Source organism: Cryptomeria japonica, chromosome 3 (genome assembly GCF_030272615.1).
Source record: "Cryptomeria japonica chromosome 3, Sugi_1.0, whole genome shotgun sequence".
Classification (NCBI taxonomy): domain Eukaryota; kingdom Viridiplantae; phylum Streptophyta; class Pinopsida; order Cupressales; family Cupressaceae; genus Cryptomeria; species Cryptomeria japonica.
Genome location: NC_081407.1, coordinates 759,271,042 through 759,291,042, shown reverse-complemented (window position 1 = coordinate 759,291,042; position 20,001 = coordinate 759,271,042).

The window sequence follows — 20,001 nt, the reverse complement described above, 5'->3', positions numbered from 1 at the left end:
TAAAAAATTTATCTTATGAAAGGGGTTGTACCTTTATTTCAAAATTAAAAGGGAAACTTGTTGGACATTACTGCTGCTAGAATATGTTGTCATTGATGTCAACATATTCCTGTGATTTATTGCTTTGGAGGTTGCAAATTGGTTTATTGGGATCATGGTTTGGTATATGGAGTATTTATAGTATCATTATATCTTTTTGTATTGGTTTCAGTGATCCAGGAGCTTAATTGATCATATCATATGATCTAATTTACAGTCTGGTTATTCTGATCAGTGCTTTGCAAAATTTGGTATTTCCTCTGGTATATTCCTGTGTGATTAGATCTTGTATTGCAATCTGGGATATTGTTTGGGATTTTCATGTCTATCTTCATTTCAAATGGATTGTGATTTGGTACTCCACAAGTTATCTTTCGTCATGATAGTTGTTGTTGTTTGAGTGTTCTTGAGTTTCAGATGTTGATCGATGAAGATTTGATAAGTGGTGTTGGTGCAGCTATTACAGATGATTCTAGCATACTTGCTAGTTTTTCCTAATTATTTCCTATTTGTTTTGATGATCTACATTGATCGATGTGCATGGTTTTGGTGTTTTGTTTATCCGGTGGTGTTCTTCATGATATGAGACGTATTTGGTGGTGTAGCGTGTTGTGATTGATCTTGGAGTTGATTCCGGTGGTGTTGCATGTTTGAGCATTTGATTTAGATCCATGTTATGTCATGTATATCATTATATTGGTCCGATGGTTGATCTTTGTATCCTGCGATGTAATTTTTCAATTAAGAGTTGAGGGTTTGGCCGACCTTGTTGTCAAGGTTGATGATCGATATATATAGATGGTATAGTCATGTAAATTTAGTGTCAATGAACTATTTTCATTATCAAAGAATGGTGAAGGTGAGAACAATCTAATACATCCTTCGGCATTATGATTGAGCAGAGATTGAATGTTGAATGTAATGTACCACTAAGAGGGGGGTGAATCAGTGGTTCCTAAAATCTTTTCTTTTTAAACCAAGCTTTGAGTACCGGTTAACAACCTAAACACTAAGAAATCAAACTGGTAAGATATGAGAGGATATCAAAAGATGAAAACACACAAATGCATAACTCTCAACACTAGATGTACGAGGAAAACCCTATATAGGTAACCATGGTGAGAAATGGTGTTGGAGTATAATGTTCCAATCTAGCCTCACAATGAAACAATAGATTACAATTATTTAGGGCACCAACCCAAGTAGAACCAACCCCTACATCAAACTCCAACTCGGTGTAATACAATAAAATACAATTTTAATGCAATGATAGCACCTAGTTGCAAATGATTTCTACAACACTGGATCAACTAATGTCTGTCGGTTACCAACTTTCTCTGTTTTACCAGTCCTTCTACTACCAATTATTAGATTGCTCTCTCTAATCTCTTATCGGTTACTCTTTGCCTCTCTTTTCTTTCTCATAACTTCACCCTACATAGTACCACACTTGGATGCATTCCTAACCATTCAGTCTCTACCGATACGCTTGACTATTAATATTATAACAGTTTACTGGTTACTCTATCTCTTCCAATTAGAGCCTCTCACTGGTTCAGCTTGCTAACTCCACACTCTAACTCTTTGTGAAAGAAATATCAGGCAGATAGTCTCTCTTCTTGCTCAATATCTCTTCTTACTCTCAACTCACATCCATCATCATCATCTTCAGTCTCAAGTTCACATATTTATGTTTGAGGGTTCCTACCAAAAGCAACATACAAACAGTGGCATGCTAGTGTTTTCCTCTACCAACTCAATTCATATCAAATCTGATCAGATCTTCTTTTTTGGAATGATCATATACATCAAATAAATCAACACCGCCATCTCCTCGCCTTCCAATGTGCATTTTCTATTTTTAGATGTCTGCAACATGCTTTTTGGCATTACTCTATCAAACACCATTAATGGCTCAGTTTTTTCCTTCACGGCCAATGAGCACAAGGATCAGATCATCCTATAAGATCAATTCAATCACCTTGCCACTCTATATCTCTCGAGCTGCAACATCCTGTCATCATCCCATGATTTGCAGGCTCTCCATTCATGTCAACCTACTCATCAAGTACCACGTTGATGAACACATCATCGACCTTTGTGTGCTTGCCACCTCATATCCACCTGTCATTCTTGTCAACCTCCACCTATGCTGAGACAATAAAGTCAGTTTGGCATAATCTTCAGACTGCTATGTCAATTTGACCTCCTACACTGACCAAGACTCGCTACCGGTTCAACTCACCTTACTGGTGTAACCTAACTTCATCGGTGGACCTTCATACCTACTAATATTTCCTCTATCGATGGATCATCTTGGCCTTCCATCCAACATGAAGGTTCATCCATGAATTCCATTTACCGATGGCTTTATACTTCTCTCTATATACCAGTGATCACATCCCTCTTTTCTTCTTTGCTTATTTGCATGCTCATCGGTGGTCCTGCTTTATCGGTAGATGTTTCACTTCATGTGTATCGATAACATACATTTTCTATCTACTTACACACTCCATCCTTCATACTGGTTGACATCACTACTTACTTACTAGTGACCATTCCATACCGGTTGACATCAATGACAACCTAATGCTAACTTTGAAGTTTTGCAAAGCAAACAATTGTGCTTAATTGGAATTGACATCAGGCATTTGCAGATGTTATTCTCATTGGCAAATGCACACTCCAATGAGAAATTGTAGGTGATTGAAGGTATTGTCATTGATGGCAACCTTACAATCATATGATACCGGCAGGAACTAGCACCGGCACTGGCAGACTCTACACCGGCATACAATTCACTGGCACTGAAAAGAAAGATTACCGGCACCATGGCCGACAGGAATTTTGTTTAATTGTATTTTGTATTTAATTGTAAAATATTTTTGTAAGCCGACATGGCAGATTGTAATATGACTCATATAAGTATGAGATCTTGTAGATCATTTAGGAGGTGACAATGGAAGGATTGTTGTAGATCTAATATGCGAATTGTAAGGCAGATTTTGGATAAGGGTTTATGAATATTGTAGAGCTTAAACTGGTACTGAACCTGGCATAGTAGATGTTGATTTGAAGCAGTACATGACATTGGATTTGTATAATCCACTTTTGTAAGTCAATGAGACTTCTTTTGTAACTGAGCAGTGAGCTCTAGGCACTTGGCCTTCCTGCATGTGTAGGCCCCTATTTTATCAGTAATATTCTCTTATTGGCCAATAAGCGAATACTGTGGGTCACAAATCCCACCGAGGTTTTTCCCACACCGGGTTTCCTTGTTAAAAATTATTGTGTTATGGTGTTTCTTTCATGTTGTGGTTGTTGTTCTCATTTACTGCATTATTTTTGGTTTACCGGTACACAATTTTGAAATTCTTTTCATGTTATAATTCAAAAAAATTCATATACCGATCAGATACTGATTCACCCCCCCCCCCCCCCCCTCTCAGTACCTTTGGGAATCCTAACAATTATTTCAGTTCATTTGATTCCAAATTGTTGTCTGAATATTTTGTAAGTCGATGAGACTTCCTTGTAAGGTAGTGAACCTTCCCTGAGGGTTGTAGCCTTCTAAGTTATTGTATTTTGAGCAGTGAGCTCTAGGCAGTGAACTTGAATGCATGTGCATTCCCCATTGTAATCATTTTCACATACTACTATAGAGTATCATCTAATTATGGATAGGTTCCCACCATGGTTTTTTCCTTAATCAAGTTTTCCATGTCAAAATCTTGGTGTTGTGTTTTGTGCCATCAATTTGCTTATCTTTTTTGTAGTTACAGTTAATCGGATTTTCATTTAAGGTTAAGTTTGTTATTCTAGTAAAAACTGATTCACCCCTCCCTCTTCTTAGTCTTCCCTCATTATTGTTTCCAACAATTGGTATCAGAGATAGATCCTTTGAAAGAAGCTTGACCACTTGAGGAGATCTGGGATGGCAACTAAAGTTGTTTTCTTTAAGAAGGAGAGTTCGAGATTTGATGGAAGTAACTATGTTATATGGAAAAATCAGATGGAGGTGCACTTGAAATGTCTTGGAGAGGATTACTAGAAGATTACAAAGGATGCCTATTTTGTTCCTCAGAATGGACTGGTCACTACTGCTGAGATCAAGGATGGTGAAAATAACATTAGATCTAAGGAAGCATTGCAGAGTGCCCTAACTGATTCTGAGATGACTAATGTGATGGGACTTCAAACTGCACATGAGATCTAGGAGAAGCTTGAGACCTTGTATGAAGGAGATAAACAAGTCAAAGTTGCTAAGTTGTCAAGTTTGAAAGGGAAGTATGAGATGCTAAAAATGGGAGAAGATGAGAACATATCAACCTTCATGGCTAAGGTGAATGACCTTGTCCTAGGTATCAGATGTGCTAGTGGAACCCTTGAAGAAGATGAAATTGTTGCTAAGGTGCTGAGATCATTGCCTCCTACTTACAAACATAAGGTAGCTACTATTGAGGAGATCTAGAGTGTGACTACTATGACAAGAGATATGTTGGTTGGAAAGATTGTTGCATTTGAACTGAGTGAATTTGGTGAATCACATGGAAAGTCTAAGACATCATTTAGAGAATCTGTATCCAAAAAGAAGAAGTATGATCTAGAAGAATGCACAATATCCAGATATGAAAGAGAGAGAAGAGAGATGGAAGAACAAGAAAGAGAATTGGATGAGCTTGAAGCATTGATTGCCCGAAGATTTCTTAAAGGAGCTGGTAAGTATGATGGAAAATTACCTCTGAAATGTTTCTCTTGCAATAAGATAGGACATTTTTCTTCTAGGTGCCAGAGAAAATGTCTAAATATGATAGGCATGATAACTTTGATAAGCATGATAGGAATGATAGACATAAGAAGCATGAGAAGTATGATAAGCCTTACAAGCCTAACTGGAAGCATAAACATCAGAAGAACTGTTATTATGCTATTGTTGAAGGTGTTACAAATGAAGAATCAGAAGGAGATGAAATTGTGTTTATTGCTATTAAAGAAGATGGATCAGTACTTATTGATTAAACAAGTTGAACTATTGAGGACAAATCTTTAGATGCTAAAGTTGAAGAGATAGATGAATGGGTGATTGACAACGGTTGTTCACATCATATGACCAATGATAAAATCAAATTTATGAATATGGAGAAGTATGATGGTGGAATAGTAAGATTTGGAGATGACAAAGCCTGTGTGATCCATGGTAGAAGTTCTATTTCCTTTGATGGTAAGCATAACATTGATGATGTCTTGTATTTTGAAGGTTTGAAGCAAAATCTTTTAAGTGTTGGACAGATAGTTGAAAAAGGTTATGATTTGCAATTCAAGAATGGAAGATCCTAAATGCCTCTGGTATAGAGATTGCATCAGGAACTAAGATTGAAGGTAATATCTTTCATTTGAATGTTGGTGAGAAAAGTTGCTTGATTGCTCAGATTGATGAAAGTTGGTTATGGCATAGGAGAATGTGTCATGTTAAATTTGACTCAATGATTAAGATCATTTCTACTCAATTTTTTAGAGATTTGCCTAAAATTGTTAATCCTGCTAATTTGGTATGTAAGGAATGTCAAATGGGAAAGCACCCAAGAATTTATTTCAAGAGTAAGCAATATACATCTGATGGATTTCTAGATCTTGTGCATACTGACCTATGTGGACCTACAACTATAAGAAGTGTGCAGGGTGAGAAATACTTCATGTTACTAATTGATGATTATTTTAGGATGATGTGGGTTGCCTTTTTGTGGTAAAAATTAGAAGCATCAGACAAATTCAAGATATTCAAAGCAAAGGTTGAGACTGAGACAATATTGAAGCTGAAATGTCTGAGATCTGACAGAGGAGGATAATTTTGTTCCAATGAATTTTACTCATTTTGTGAGAAGCATGGGATTAGAAGACAATTATCTGCTCCTAGAACCCCATAGCAAAATGGAGTTGTTGAAAGGAAGAATGAAACTATCTTGGATGTTGCAAGGACTATGTTGATTGAAGGGAATGTTCCAAAGATATATTAGAGAGAATCTATTAGCACTGTTGTTTACACATTCAACCGAGTGCATATAAAAGGTGATTCTGGTAAGACTCCTTATGAGCTATGGTTTGGTCATGTTCCTACTATGAGATATTTCAATTTTTTTGGAGGCAAGTGTTATATCAAGAGAGATGAGGATATAGGAAAGTTTGATGCAAGAAGTGATGAAGGATTTTTTTTGGGATATTCTACAAAGAGAAAAGCGTATTGGTGCTACAATAAGAGAGTAAGAGAGATAGTGGAATCAGAGCATGGGATATGATGATGATCAGAATGTTTTCTTAAGGAAAATTTAGATAGAAGAATTGAAGTATAATGATCAAGTAGAAACTGTTAATCTAGATATTGTTGTTGCTAGTGAAGAGATGTAGGAACCTAAAAATCAGAATAATCAGAAGACTCCAAGGTATGTGATATTGAATCATTCTGAAAATTAGATCATTGGTGATAAAAATAAGGGCATAATCACTAGAAGAAGGCTAGTTGCTGAAGAGGTATGTTTGATTTCTAAAATTGAACCTAAAGATGTTGTTGAAGCCTACAAAGATGAAAATTGGATAAAGGCTATGGAAGAATAATTGAATCAGATTGAAAAGAATAACACATGAGAACTTGTGCCTAGACCTGAAAACAAGAATGTTATTGGTACTAAATGGGTATTCAGGAACAAATTGAATGAAGTCGATGAAGTTGTCAGAAATAAAGAAAGATTGGTATGCAAAGGATATTCACAAAAGGAAGGAATTAATTATGAGGAGACTTTTTCTCTAGTAGCTAGAATTGAAGTTGTTAGACTATTGCTTGCATATGTTGCTTATAAGAATTTCAAAGTATATTAGATGGATGTCAAGTTAGCCTTTTTGAATGGTGATCTTGAGGAAGAAGTCCACATTGAGAAACCTAGTGGATTTTCATTATCAGATGATGGAGAGATGGTATGCAAACTGAAGAAATCTCTTTATGAAGTGAAGCAAGACCCTAGAGCCTGGTATGCTGGATTGGATAAGTATTTTCCAAAATTGGGATTTAATAAGTGCATTGTTGATAGTAATCTATATTTCAAGATTGAGAATGATAACATTTTGATTGTTGAAGTTTTTATTGATGACATTATCTTTGGAGGAGATGATGACTTGAGTATGAAGTTTGTCGGTGATATGCATAAAGAATTTGAGATGTCTATGATAGGAGAAATGAATTTTTTCTTAGGTTTGCATATTTCACATACTAGAAAAGGTATTTTTATATATCAAGCTAAATATATGAAGGAATTATTGAAGAATTTTGGGTTAGAATATTCTAAACCAGTTGGAACTCCTATGGTGACTGGCTGCAAATTGTCTAAGAATGACGAATCTTTGAAAGCTAATCAGACCTTGTACAGATCTATGGTTGGTGGACTGTTATACCTGACTCAGACTAAACCTAACATTATAGATGCTATGTGCATGGATGCTAGATATCAAGTTGATCCAAAAGAGATTCATGCCACTTTTGTAAAGAGGATATTCAGATACTTGAAAGGGACTATGGATTATAGCTTATGGTATCCAAGGAATGATGATTTCATGTTATGTGCTTACACTATTGCTTATTGGACTGGTGATGTTGATGACTAGAAGAGTATCTCCAGTGGTGCATTCTTTTTGGGTAAAAAATTGGTTTCATGGGCAAGTAAGAAACAAGATTCAGTTTCCCTATCTACTGTTGAAGCTAAATACATTGTTATTGCTAGTAATTGCACTCAGGTAGTTTGGATGAAACAAATGTTGAAGGATATCAAAGTTATCTATGATGAGCCTACTATCATATATTGTGATAATTCCAGTGCTATTAATATGTCAAAGAACTAGGTGCAACATTCAAAAACTAAACATGTATCAATCAAGTATAATTTCTTGAGAGAAAAAGTCATTGAAGAGGAAGTGAAGCTATCTAGTATGTGTCTACAAAGGAACAAATTACAAATATTTTCACCAAGCCTTTGCTTGTAGATACATTTGTCTATTTGAGAGACAAGTTAGGGGTGTCTACCCCTCCTGATAGGAACTAGATGCATTGAGTTGCATCAATCTGGTGGACTTCATAGTCTTATCTTTTTGACCGAATTGATGAGTTTATGTTGTTCCTCTAATGGAGTAGTCTATTTGTGGTTCAGTTGAGCTGGTTGTAATCATGATTTGTTTATCTAAAGGGGTGAGTTTGGTTTTCTGTTTTGAGAACCTTTATCATTGATGTCAAAGGGGGAGAGAGAGCATGTGAAAAACTATCTTATCTGCTGTTGGTGAGCTTGCTCTTAGGGGGAGTTTTTTGGAGATGTTTTCTTTATTTTCATTGATTTTTTTTCGCATCCATATGTTGCCATCAATGCCAAAGGGGGATATTGTTGGACATTATTGCTGCTAGGATATGTTGTTGTCATTGATGTCAATATATTCTTGTGATTTATTGCTCCGGTGGTTGCAGATTGGTTTATTGGGATCATGGTTCAGTATATGGAGTATTTCTAGTATCATTATATCTTTTTCTATATTAGTTTCAATGATCTGGGAGCTTAATTGATCATATCATATGATCCAATTTATAGTTTGGTTCTTATGATCAGTGCTTTGCAGAGTTCGGTATTTCCTTTGGTATATTTCGATGTGATCGGATCTTGTTTTGCAATTTTAGGAGATTTTTTCAGATGTTCATGTGTATCTTCATTTTAGATGGATCATGATTTGGTGCTCCACAAGTTATCTTTCCTCGTGATAGTTGCTTTTGTTTGAGTGCTCTTGAGTTTTAGATGTTGATCGATGAAGCTTTGATAAGTGGTGACGGTGTAGTTGTTACAGATAATTCTAACATGCTTGTTGGTGTTTCCTAATTATGTCCTATTTGTTTTGATGATCTACATTTATCAATGTGCATGGTTTTGTTGTTTGGTTTATCTAGTGGTGTTCTTCATGATATGAGACCTATTTGGTGGTGTAGCGTGTTGCGATTAATCTTGGAGTTGATTCCAGTGGTGTTTCCTATTTGAGAATTTGATTTAGATCCATGCTATATCATGTAATCATTATATTGGTTTGGTGTTCGATCTTTGTATCTTGTGATATAATTTTGTAGTTGAGAGTTGAGGGTTTGGCCGACCTTGTTGTCAAGGTTGATGATCGGTATGTATAGATGGTATAGTCATGTAAATTTAGTATCCATGAAATGTCTATATTATCAAAGAATGGTAAAGGTGTAAACAAGTGAATACATCTTTCAGCATTGTGATTGAGCAAAGATTGAAGTGTTGCAAAGAAGAAAATTGTTCTTAACCATAACTATCATCAAGCATTTGCAGATGTTATTCTTTTAGTTCATTTGATTCTAGATTATTGTCTAAATATTTTGTAAGTTAGTGAGACTTCCTTGTAAGGTAGTGAACCTTCCTTGAGGGTTGTACCCTTCTGAGTTATTGTATTTTGAGTAGTGAGCTCTAGGTAGTGAGCTTGAATGCATGTGCATTCCCCATTGTAATCATTTTCACATACTACTGCAGAGAATCATCTAATTGTGGGTAGGTTCCCACTGTGGTTTTTCCATTAACCAAGTTTTCCATGTCAAAATCTTGGTGTTGTGTATTGTACCATCAATTTTCTTATCTTTTTTTATTGTTTTAGTTAATTATATTTACATTTGAGGTTAAGTATGTTAGTCCAATGAAAACTAATTCACCCCCCTCCTTCTCAGTTTTCTCTCATTGTTGTTGCCAAGAAAACTTTCTTTAGTTTACCCAACTATTGATTAATTGGTTCAGTTTTGTTTTGGGTATAGAGTATATTGTATATGAATTATTCTGGAAAAATACCAATCTATTAACCAATATTCTCTCACCGCTCTTCCCCATGTAGGTTTTTCACTATTCCATCTCTCTTTTCTCTAGCTCTCTCCTTTGATCCTTACCCTTCTTTATTTTTGTGAACTTCTCCATATATTTCTCTTCTCTCTCTTATCTCTCTATCTCTCCCCTCTCTAGATCTCTCCCTCCCTATCTACCTCTACCTCCCTACTTAACCCTTTCTCTTTGTGAACTTATCCATATCTTCTTCTCTCTCTCTCTCTCTCTCTCTCTCTCTCTCTCTCTCTCTCTCTCTCTCTCTCTCTCTCTCTCTCTCTCTCTCTCTCTCTCTCTCTCTCTCTCTCTCTCTCTCTCTCTCTCTCTCTCTCTCTCCTATCTCTAGGTTTTTATCTATGCTTCACCACTAGGATTCTTATCTTGGGGTGTTTGATTTGCTGACATCTAATGAACTTTGAACATATTTTCAAAAGTAGGCTCACAAAGTTCTCTTAAAGTTTCCTCAAGATCATAGCCACTAGATGACTTGTCTGAGTCCCATTTCCATTCATTGGAATATGTAGATAAATGATGTTTTTTAGGTGGTGTAGTATCATTAGTGGAATGAAGGACTAATTTGTTGTGCTACTTGTGGTCTAGAACTATATAACCACAAAAGTACAGATCCTAGTCCTTTGGTTTGTTGTATCTTAAGTACTAATTCTAGTTGGATAGGCTCCATAATTCCTTTTTTTTTTTCAAGCCAATAGGACCTCTACCATCATACCTCATTTTTTGTAGAAATTTGAAGCCTTTTCTATAGTTCTGAATAGGTATCTTAATATCACCAATGTTTGGTTTCTCTTTGGGGTCCTAGAATAATATCTTGAAGTCCTTATCTTCCGTTTCCCCCCATTTAGTAAATGTTGTGGGATCTTATTTGATAGTAACAACTATCACAAGTTGTGAGGACTATGGTTTGTCGTAAATCTTAGGGGAGTTCATAAGTTGTGTAAGATATAAGGTTTGTTGCAACCAATATTCTCCCATTCTATTATTTTTTACCTTCTCCTTGAACTCAAGGTACTTGGAAGTAGAAGCTTTCAATAACTTTTGATTAATGTGTGATGAAGATGAATGAGATTATTGATTGATATGTATTTTTTCTTTTGGATTAGGATGAGTTATTATAATACATATATGGATTTGGATTCGCAAGAATGGTAACTTCAATTTCATTATGTGGGAACATAATTCACTGATGGTATGTAGAAAACTCTACTCACATGGCATGGATCCAAGGAAGACCCAAGAAAATGTTGTATGTGAGATAAAGGTTGAAACTTGGTAGACCACATCTTGTACTATTCGCCAAAATCTAATTTATAAGGTGACTATTCCTTTAGATGAGCGTTCTTCATTGTCATACGCTTTTAATGTTATCTTTATTTTGGAATCTACAAACCCTTTAGAGAATCCCAAAGCTAGAACAACTTTCAAAGTGGAAATATTTAGACCTTCTCTTTCATCTATCAAGACTCACTTTATTCAATGTTTATGGATAAAAGCTTTGATATAGAGAGGTGAGTTGTAAGGTTGTTTGGGGCATGTGTCATATTTCTCCATGAATGTAAGATGATGACACAAAGTTAAATGTTGCACTATGGCTTGAAATTGATCCACTTTTAGGTTGGTAGGTATAGAGGTTTGTTGCAAGGTTTTATCTAGGATAGCCTTATGTGAAGGGGATATGCAAAAATGCTCAAGGATAGATATCGACATTAAGTGTTTTTCCAAGATTCTCAACAAGGTAATATTGGTTGGAGGATGAAGAAGGTTTGGGTATAGTGCATTTTAAAGTGACTTTACCTTGATATATTATTACATTTCATCCGGGATTTTTATCCTTGATAGTTATGGTAGACACATGATAGTCCATCTTGGAAATTTGGTTGACTGTATAATCATAAGAAACATTGGCATAATTGGTATTGGTATTGAAATTGGTCTTATGAGATTTTCCTTTATCATGTTTTGAGAAAGGATAATGAAACATCGCATGTTCTTTATTGGAAGAGTGATCCTCAACCTCAATCACACCATTCTCAATAAGACCTTGAATAATATTCTTAAGCTTATGACAGTTGCTAGTCTTGTGCCCTTTGTTTCTATGATATTCACAAAAGTCATTGACATTCCACCATGTTGGTTGAATCTTTGGTTTAAAAAGGTTGATTCTCTGGTAAGGTAATGAACTGATGCAGAGCATCATGAAAAACCCTTCAAGAACCCCAAATCAACAATGCATTATGCTATCCCGGTTAATGACAGTTTGATATACCCGTACTCAGTTATTAATAAATTTAAAACCTGAGCATATGTGGAAGCTCACTTCAGTGAGGCTGTAGAAAACTAGGTTTATAAAACCATATCCAAAATTGAGAACTATCCAACAGTGCAATAAAACGTTATCATCTCTGCACCGAGACCAATTTTGACTGTCATAAATCTGGAAAATGTATGCCTGTTGCCTGCTAGGGCATCATATTTCACAACAAATACTTAACCAAAATAAAACAATACCATACTCAATTGAAAGCCCTCTGAGTCTACTTTCATAATATTCAATTCATTAATTTTTCCAATGGTGAAATGACAAGATAAGTACAAACCCTTTCCAACAACTCCATTTAAGACAGTTTAAAACCAGTTTTCACCAAAATCTTCATAACTTCCACAAATAAAAACCAAAATGCCTAAAACCAAAGGGAAAATAAATATTATTCACATATCTTTTTAATAAGTCTATTTAGAGGTATTAATAATATCATATGAGTTCATACCATACGCTGCACTGTGACTGTTCTCAGGAAGTATCAAATCTGCAATTAACAACTTTCACCAAAACTTCCATATCTTCTTCATTTCTAAACATAATAACTCCAAAAAAAAAGGAAAAGAAATTTAATTAAAATATATAACTATCCATTATACATATACAAAGGTTTCCAGGCCATACATGGTTGTACAAGGCCTGGAACCAACACAAAAACTGGAAAGCCAACCAAAATAACAATAGTAGAATGCACCAAAATGTATCCAAAATGTTCTCCTTTCTTCTCTATTCTTCCAATAATGATTTGCTTCGACCAATAAAATATATTTATAGACTCTTTTGTATTTATAAACCATCCAACTACCTTTATGACCCTTCATCTTCCATTTTACAACTTTATGTGCAATTTTTGCACTTTTACATTTTTGCAAATGTTGCACTTTTACATTTTTGCAAATGTTGCACTTTTGCAATTTTCTTGCAACTTTCACACTTTTTCCTAATGACTCTCCAAATTGTAAAAACCTCATAAAAATGTCCAAATAATCTATTTAATACCTTTTAGATACTTGATAGCCTTCTCATGGCCTTTTATACAATTTTGACCATCTTGACCTATAAGGGCCTATATGGACAACTAGGACATAATCAGGACTTGCTTACATTTTTAGGCTTCCAAGTCTTACAAATCATTCCAAATGGATTAAAATACATTATAAATGACCTTCAAATATAAATTATATTTCAAATGATGAATTTGACCATATATTTTCCTTACGCCATGGGTGCTCCTGCACCATACTACCGGCCTTGAAAGATTTCCAAGTCTCTTGGAAATGAGTAACATGATGCCTCTGCTACATTCTGCTTCAATCAAGACTCCTATCAATGGAGTTTATACTGGCTGCTTCCAATGGTGCATCTCTCATCTGAAGTCCACTCCTCCAAGCTGCTACAAACACCCAACAACTTCTGTCCCTCACCTGGGAGTCCTCTCTTGCCTCTCTCCCCAAGACTCTTGGCGACACATTGGACCTCCTTCTCAAGCCCTTTGGACCATCTCCTATGGCCCCCTCTAGTAGATCTTCCTATCCACCCACTTACAGCTAAGTGAACCTACACCAAACCTACAACCAAGAAACTTTAAACACAAGAATCAAATAAACAATCTCATGGGCTAGGTCCTGGTGTGGAATGCCTCCTTCGACACTCTACCCACACACTCAAGCTCTTCTATCTCTGATACCAATTTGATGCAGAGCATCATGAAAAACCCTTCAAGAACCCCAAATCAACAATGCATTATGTTGTCCCGGTTAATGATAGTTTGATATACCCGTACTTAGTTATTAATAACTTTAAAACCTGAGTATATTTGGACGATCGCTTTAGTGAGGCTGTAGAAAACTAGGTTTCTAAAACCATATCCAAAATTAAGAACTATCCAATGGTGCAATAAAAAGTTATCATCTCTGCACCGAGACCAATTTTGACTGTCATAAATTTGAAAAATGTATGCTTGTTGCCTGCTAGGGCATCATATTTCACAACAAATACTTAACCAAACTAAAACAATACCATACTCAAATGAAATCCCTTTGAGTCTACTTTCATAATATTCAATTCATTAATTTTTCCAATGGTGAAATCACAAGATAAGTACAAACCCTTTCCAACAACTCCATTTAAGACAGTTTAAAATCAATTTTCACCAAAATCTTCATAACTTCCACAAATAAAAACCAAAATGCCTCAAACCAAAGGAAAAAGAAATATGATTTACATATCTTTCCAATAATTCTATTTAAAGGTCTTAATAATATCATATGATTTCATACCATACACTGCACTGTGACTGTTCTCAGGAAGTATCAAATCTACAATTAACAACTTTCACCAAAACTTCCATACCTTCTTCATTTCTAAACATAATAACTCCAAAAAAAAAGAAAGAGAAAGTTAATTAACATATCTAACTATCCATTATACATATACAAAGTTTTCCAGGCCATACATGGTTGTACAAGGCCTAGAACCAACACAAAAACTGGAAAGCCAACCAAAATAACAATAGTAGAATGCACCAAAATGTATCCAAAATGTTCTCCTTTCTTCTCTATTCTTCCAATAATGATTTGGTTCGACCAATAAAACATATTTATAGACTCTTTGGTAGTTATAAACCATCCAACTACCTTTATGACCCTTCATCTTCCATTTTACAACTTTATGTACAATTTTTGCACTTTTACATTTTTGCAAATGTTGCACTTTTGCAATTTTCTTGCAACTTTGACACTTTTTCCTAATGACTCTCCAAATTTTAAAAACCTCATAAACATGTCCAAATAATATATTTAATACCTTTTACATACTTGATAGCCTTCTCATGGCCTTTTATACAATTTTGACCATCTTGACCTATAAGGGCCTATATGGACAACTAGGACATAATCAGGACTTGCTTACATTTTTAGGCTTCCAAGTCTTACAAATCATTCCAAATGGATTCAAATACATTATAAATGAACTTCAAATATAAATTATATTTCAAATGATGAATTTGACCATATATTTTCCTTACGCCATGGGTGCTCCTGCACCATGAACTTATTTAATGCAACCAACTTTTGCAATGCTAATTTAATTTGTTGGAAGTATGTGTTTTTATGGTTGTCATTGATGTCAAACTTGATGTTTCGGATAGTTGGTGGTCTAAAAATTATGTGGTGCAAAGATATCTTATCGTGTTGGTGTTGCAGTTGTTCTAGAAGTGTTTGGGTCCGAAAAGTATTGTTGACATTGGTTGATGTTGTTATCTTCTTTAGATATGGTTTGGGTATCATGGATATGATAGTTTTGTGGTTCATAAATATTGTTGTGTTCTTTGGATGTTGTTGCTTTGTTCACAACTAGTTGTCAGACTCTATGCTAGACCTATCTTTGGGTCTAGATATGATTTGTGGAAGGTAATTTGATGTGTTATGGGTCTCACTGTAGCGTGTGGATATGTGGATTTGATTTAATTGTAACTGAGGATATATTTTCATCATTAATTGCTTATATGGATGCATAGTGTGTTAGTGTGTTGTCAGTTATTTTTTGGTGATTGTAGATCAGTGATTTGATCTTTGGAAGATGTGTTTTGGTCCCCTCTTTCTCTTGGAGTGGATCGGAGTGTGTGTTTTTGGTCTAGAAGGTATATTTTATTTCAAGATAACTTGGTTCAAGCTTTGATGATCTATCTTGTATATAAAGAATGTGCACATGATTGAGTTGTGTGTGGTAAGTGAGTAGAACTATGAGAGTGGGAAGAGAAGTGTAGAGAATGCAAAAGGAAGTGTGTGAAATTCAATAAAGAGAAGGGAAGAAGAATCTTGTTCAAATGATATGCAAATCATGTTGAGATTGTGTGGCGGAGATATGTGATAGAGTGTTGATAGTTAAGCTCTGAGTTGTGTGTGTTGATGTTGGTTGCTTGATGCAGAGTTTGAGGATAGCTTCATGATCAAGAGATCCTTCTTTTCATATCAGTTTTGTATCTTGCCTTGTTTCAATTAACTTTAAGTTTTTCAAGTCCCTTTTTTGTATATTGCCCCAAGAGCAATTAGCCTTGGTTTGCAAGTTCGAAGCAGTGAGCTCTTTTTATTGTAATCTTATATACATAGTGGATATATTTTTGTGCACAAGTGCTCACCATGGTTTTTCTGTATTTGGGTTTTCCATGTAGAAAATCTTGGTTTTCATTTGTTTGATGTGTTTTCCGTTACTTGTTTATGTGTTGCATTAAATTTTGTTTGGACTAATTCACCCTCCCCCTCTCAGTCTTGCCTTGGGTTCAACACAATTGGCTCTCCCAAAGGTGTTGTTGAAACTATGGAAGGACTGAAAGGGGAGGGGTTAATTAGTCTGAATCACTTTAAAATTGATCAATCAAATTATAGAAAATATTTAAACATTATACAATAATACTAAAAACATCAACCACCAACACATTAACATTAGATTTACATGGAAAACCCAATAGGGAAAAGGCACGGTTAGAATCATGCTCACAATAAAAATAAAACTAATTGCAATATTTTAGGTGAGCACTCCCAAGAGGCATCATGCACCTCGTGGACTTTCAAAACTAAGGCACACTACCTTGGGGAAAGATGCATGAACTTGAAGAACTGAGGCACACTGCTTTATGAGAAGATACAAAGGGTTTCCAAGAGAGCTATTGCCCTTCAACAACAGAAGGAATAATAGAAATAATATGAAAAGGATCTCCTGATCATGAATTTTTTCTTGGACCTCTATGTTAAGCAACTAATATCATGGAAAATAGATCTAAAATCCACCACTATCTCATAATACTATCACATTGAATTATCACCTTCAAATCTCTTTACAAACTGACTTTCACACATTTGCAATATCAAATGTACTTACACATCATTCACTTTAACTTCACATAAATTCACATTCTATCCCATACACAAATCATACATTTTCACTTCTTAAATACAAGGTAGATCATCAAAAGATTATTTGAGGGTCGGCCATAGACAAAATAAATAATATTGCAAAAAATTCTAGCCATTGAGACAAAAATACCCAAAGTGTTCCACTCCAAGAGAAAGAAGGGACCCAAATCCATCACAAAACATCCTTTAAAATCAAATCCAGTGAACCAAACATGCTAACATATTCTCCAAATTCAACACCAAATATAATGTGTAGATAAATAAGAAATCTCAGCAAGTAGCTGGCCAAAAAATATTTTCCAATAAAAAATACTCAACATCGATCTCCACACACCATGGTGAGACCCATAAAACCCTTCTGACATAACTTACAAAGCATATCCAGACTGAAAAAATATGATGCAAACAAGATAATCCAATTGGGAAACTAAGAAACATAATATAATTAAACATACCAAGCACAAACCAACATAACTCACTTTTGGAACATAAATACCACTAGAGAATTGAAATAAAATACTACAAAAACCAAATAAACATGTCCACAAAACCACAACATAGGATTCTACAAATCTAGAGGCTATCAAGCATTTTTTGGACCAGTTTGACTAATGTCCTTATGGTTAGAAAACAACAACAACAACACATTTTTTTAATATGTGAGCCAAAAATCTAGATGAGACAACATCCTCTAAACACATACAATTAATCTAGGAACATAAAATCCATCATCTAGAGGAATGCAAAGCATTATTCCAGTAGGGCATTAAGTACTCTTTCCTGCATATCAAACTTGCCACAATTGTAACTTTCCAAAAAAAAATCCACCAACACAAATTTAACAACAACACCAGATGGAGAAACATGCATCAAACTCAATGGCAACACCAATTAAATAAATTTTCAATAGTAATAGATCATAACTAGACTAGAAACCATCTAGACCATCAAGTTTGGTGTTAACGACAACACACCTCATATATCCAACAATCAACTCAGATTTTCAACAATGTCTCCCTTTGTCATTGATGGCAACACTTGAGAAATAAACACCAAAAAATTTCTCTCTCAATCATCAAGAGTTCTCTACCCCTAACATAGTTCTCTCCCTTTGACAGCAAAGACAAAGGGCTCAACATGACATACAAATTTTTGCATCAATCCATCTAAAAACTACTTTTCAACACACTCCACTACTCCTCTTGAGAGAAGCAACAACATCAATCTAAAAGAGAAAGAATAAGCATTGAATCTTCCCTTGGAAAGATGCACCTCATTTATGTATCTCGTTAGAGAAAGAAGGTGCAATGACCATAGTTTCAAACTGAGATACTCAAAGATATCCTTCACCAAGACTTTAGTAAGAATATCTAACACCTTTTATTTGGTAGAAATATACTCTGGACAATGCAACTTCTTTTTCTGAAACCTTCTCTCTTAAGAAATGATACTGGATTGAGATATGTTTAGTTCTTGAATGCATTACTGGATTCTTTGGAATTTTTATAGTACTGGTATTATCACACATGATGAGAATAGATTCATTATACATTACTTTAATACTTTTAAGCATTTTTTCATCCACATAACTTGAGTGTAATAGGATTTTGCTGCAATATATTCTACTTTTGCACTAGATAGAGATACTAAATCATGCTTCATACTTAACCAAGAAACCAACCTATCTCCTATTGGGATCAATGAACATTGAGAGGGGGGTGAATCAATGTTTTATAATTTGAAAACTTATTAATTTGATTCTGAAACCACCAGATGCATGAGAAGGTAATCAAAGTGCAAAAATATAAAATGAACAACCACACAACCATAACACCAATATTTTTATGTGGAAACCTGAAAAGGGAAAAACCATGGTGGGATTGAGTACCCACAATATTATTATACTATGGCTAGTAGTAGAACAATATTACAAAAGAGGAATGCACATGCATTCAAGTACACTGCCTAGAGCTCACTTCTCATTTACAAAAGGGCTACAACTTGAAGGATGGCTCACTACCTTACAAGCTATTACAAAATGATTGCAAAGATAAATGAACTGAAGTGTAGCATCTAACTATGATAAAATATAGTTTTGGTTAGGCTTTGATTGTCTCCTGCAACTGATCTATCATTTTGTTATGTAATACTACTCTATTACACATCGGAGCACCTAAATCTTCACCAAACTTACAAATTCTCTCACACAGACTTCCTTCACTCATTACACATGATAGAATGATCAAACAAATCAATCTTATATATCTGCACCACCAAAAAGAATCATTTACTAAATCGGCTTCCAAAAGCCACATAACACGCAACATGAAATGTGTTACACCAAGTCAGCTCAAACTAATCACAAATCCAAATGTGGACCAAATCAAGATGATAAAATTCTTCTCATAAGTTGGCCCAATCACCCCAAATATGAAACTAATCACCAGAATCATCCTAACAAATCTGCAACACACGTTACAACAAAATAGCTCTGCCCTAACTGAGTTATTGGATATGGAAGCTCTAAACTTGTACACAATTCAACATCGGATATCAGGATCATGAAGTAATCTATCTCCAACCTGAAACCAACTATCTTGTGCACCATGATCTCATGCTCTACCGGTTACTGTGTTCCACCTCTCAGGTATATGCCTTATGAACAAAGTGACCAAGTCCATCCTAGTCAAGAAACCAACTATTCTGTATTCAACATCTCTGTAATTTATTGGTGCAATAGGTTATTATAGGAGAATGAATCAGTAAATTAATCAACCCACTATAATAAGCTAAAATGACCACCCACTTGAACCCA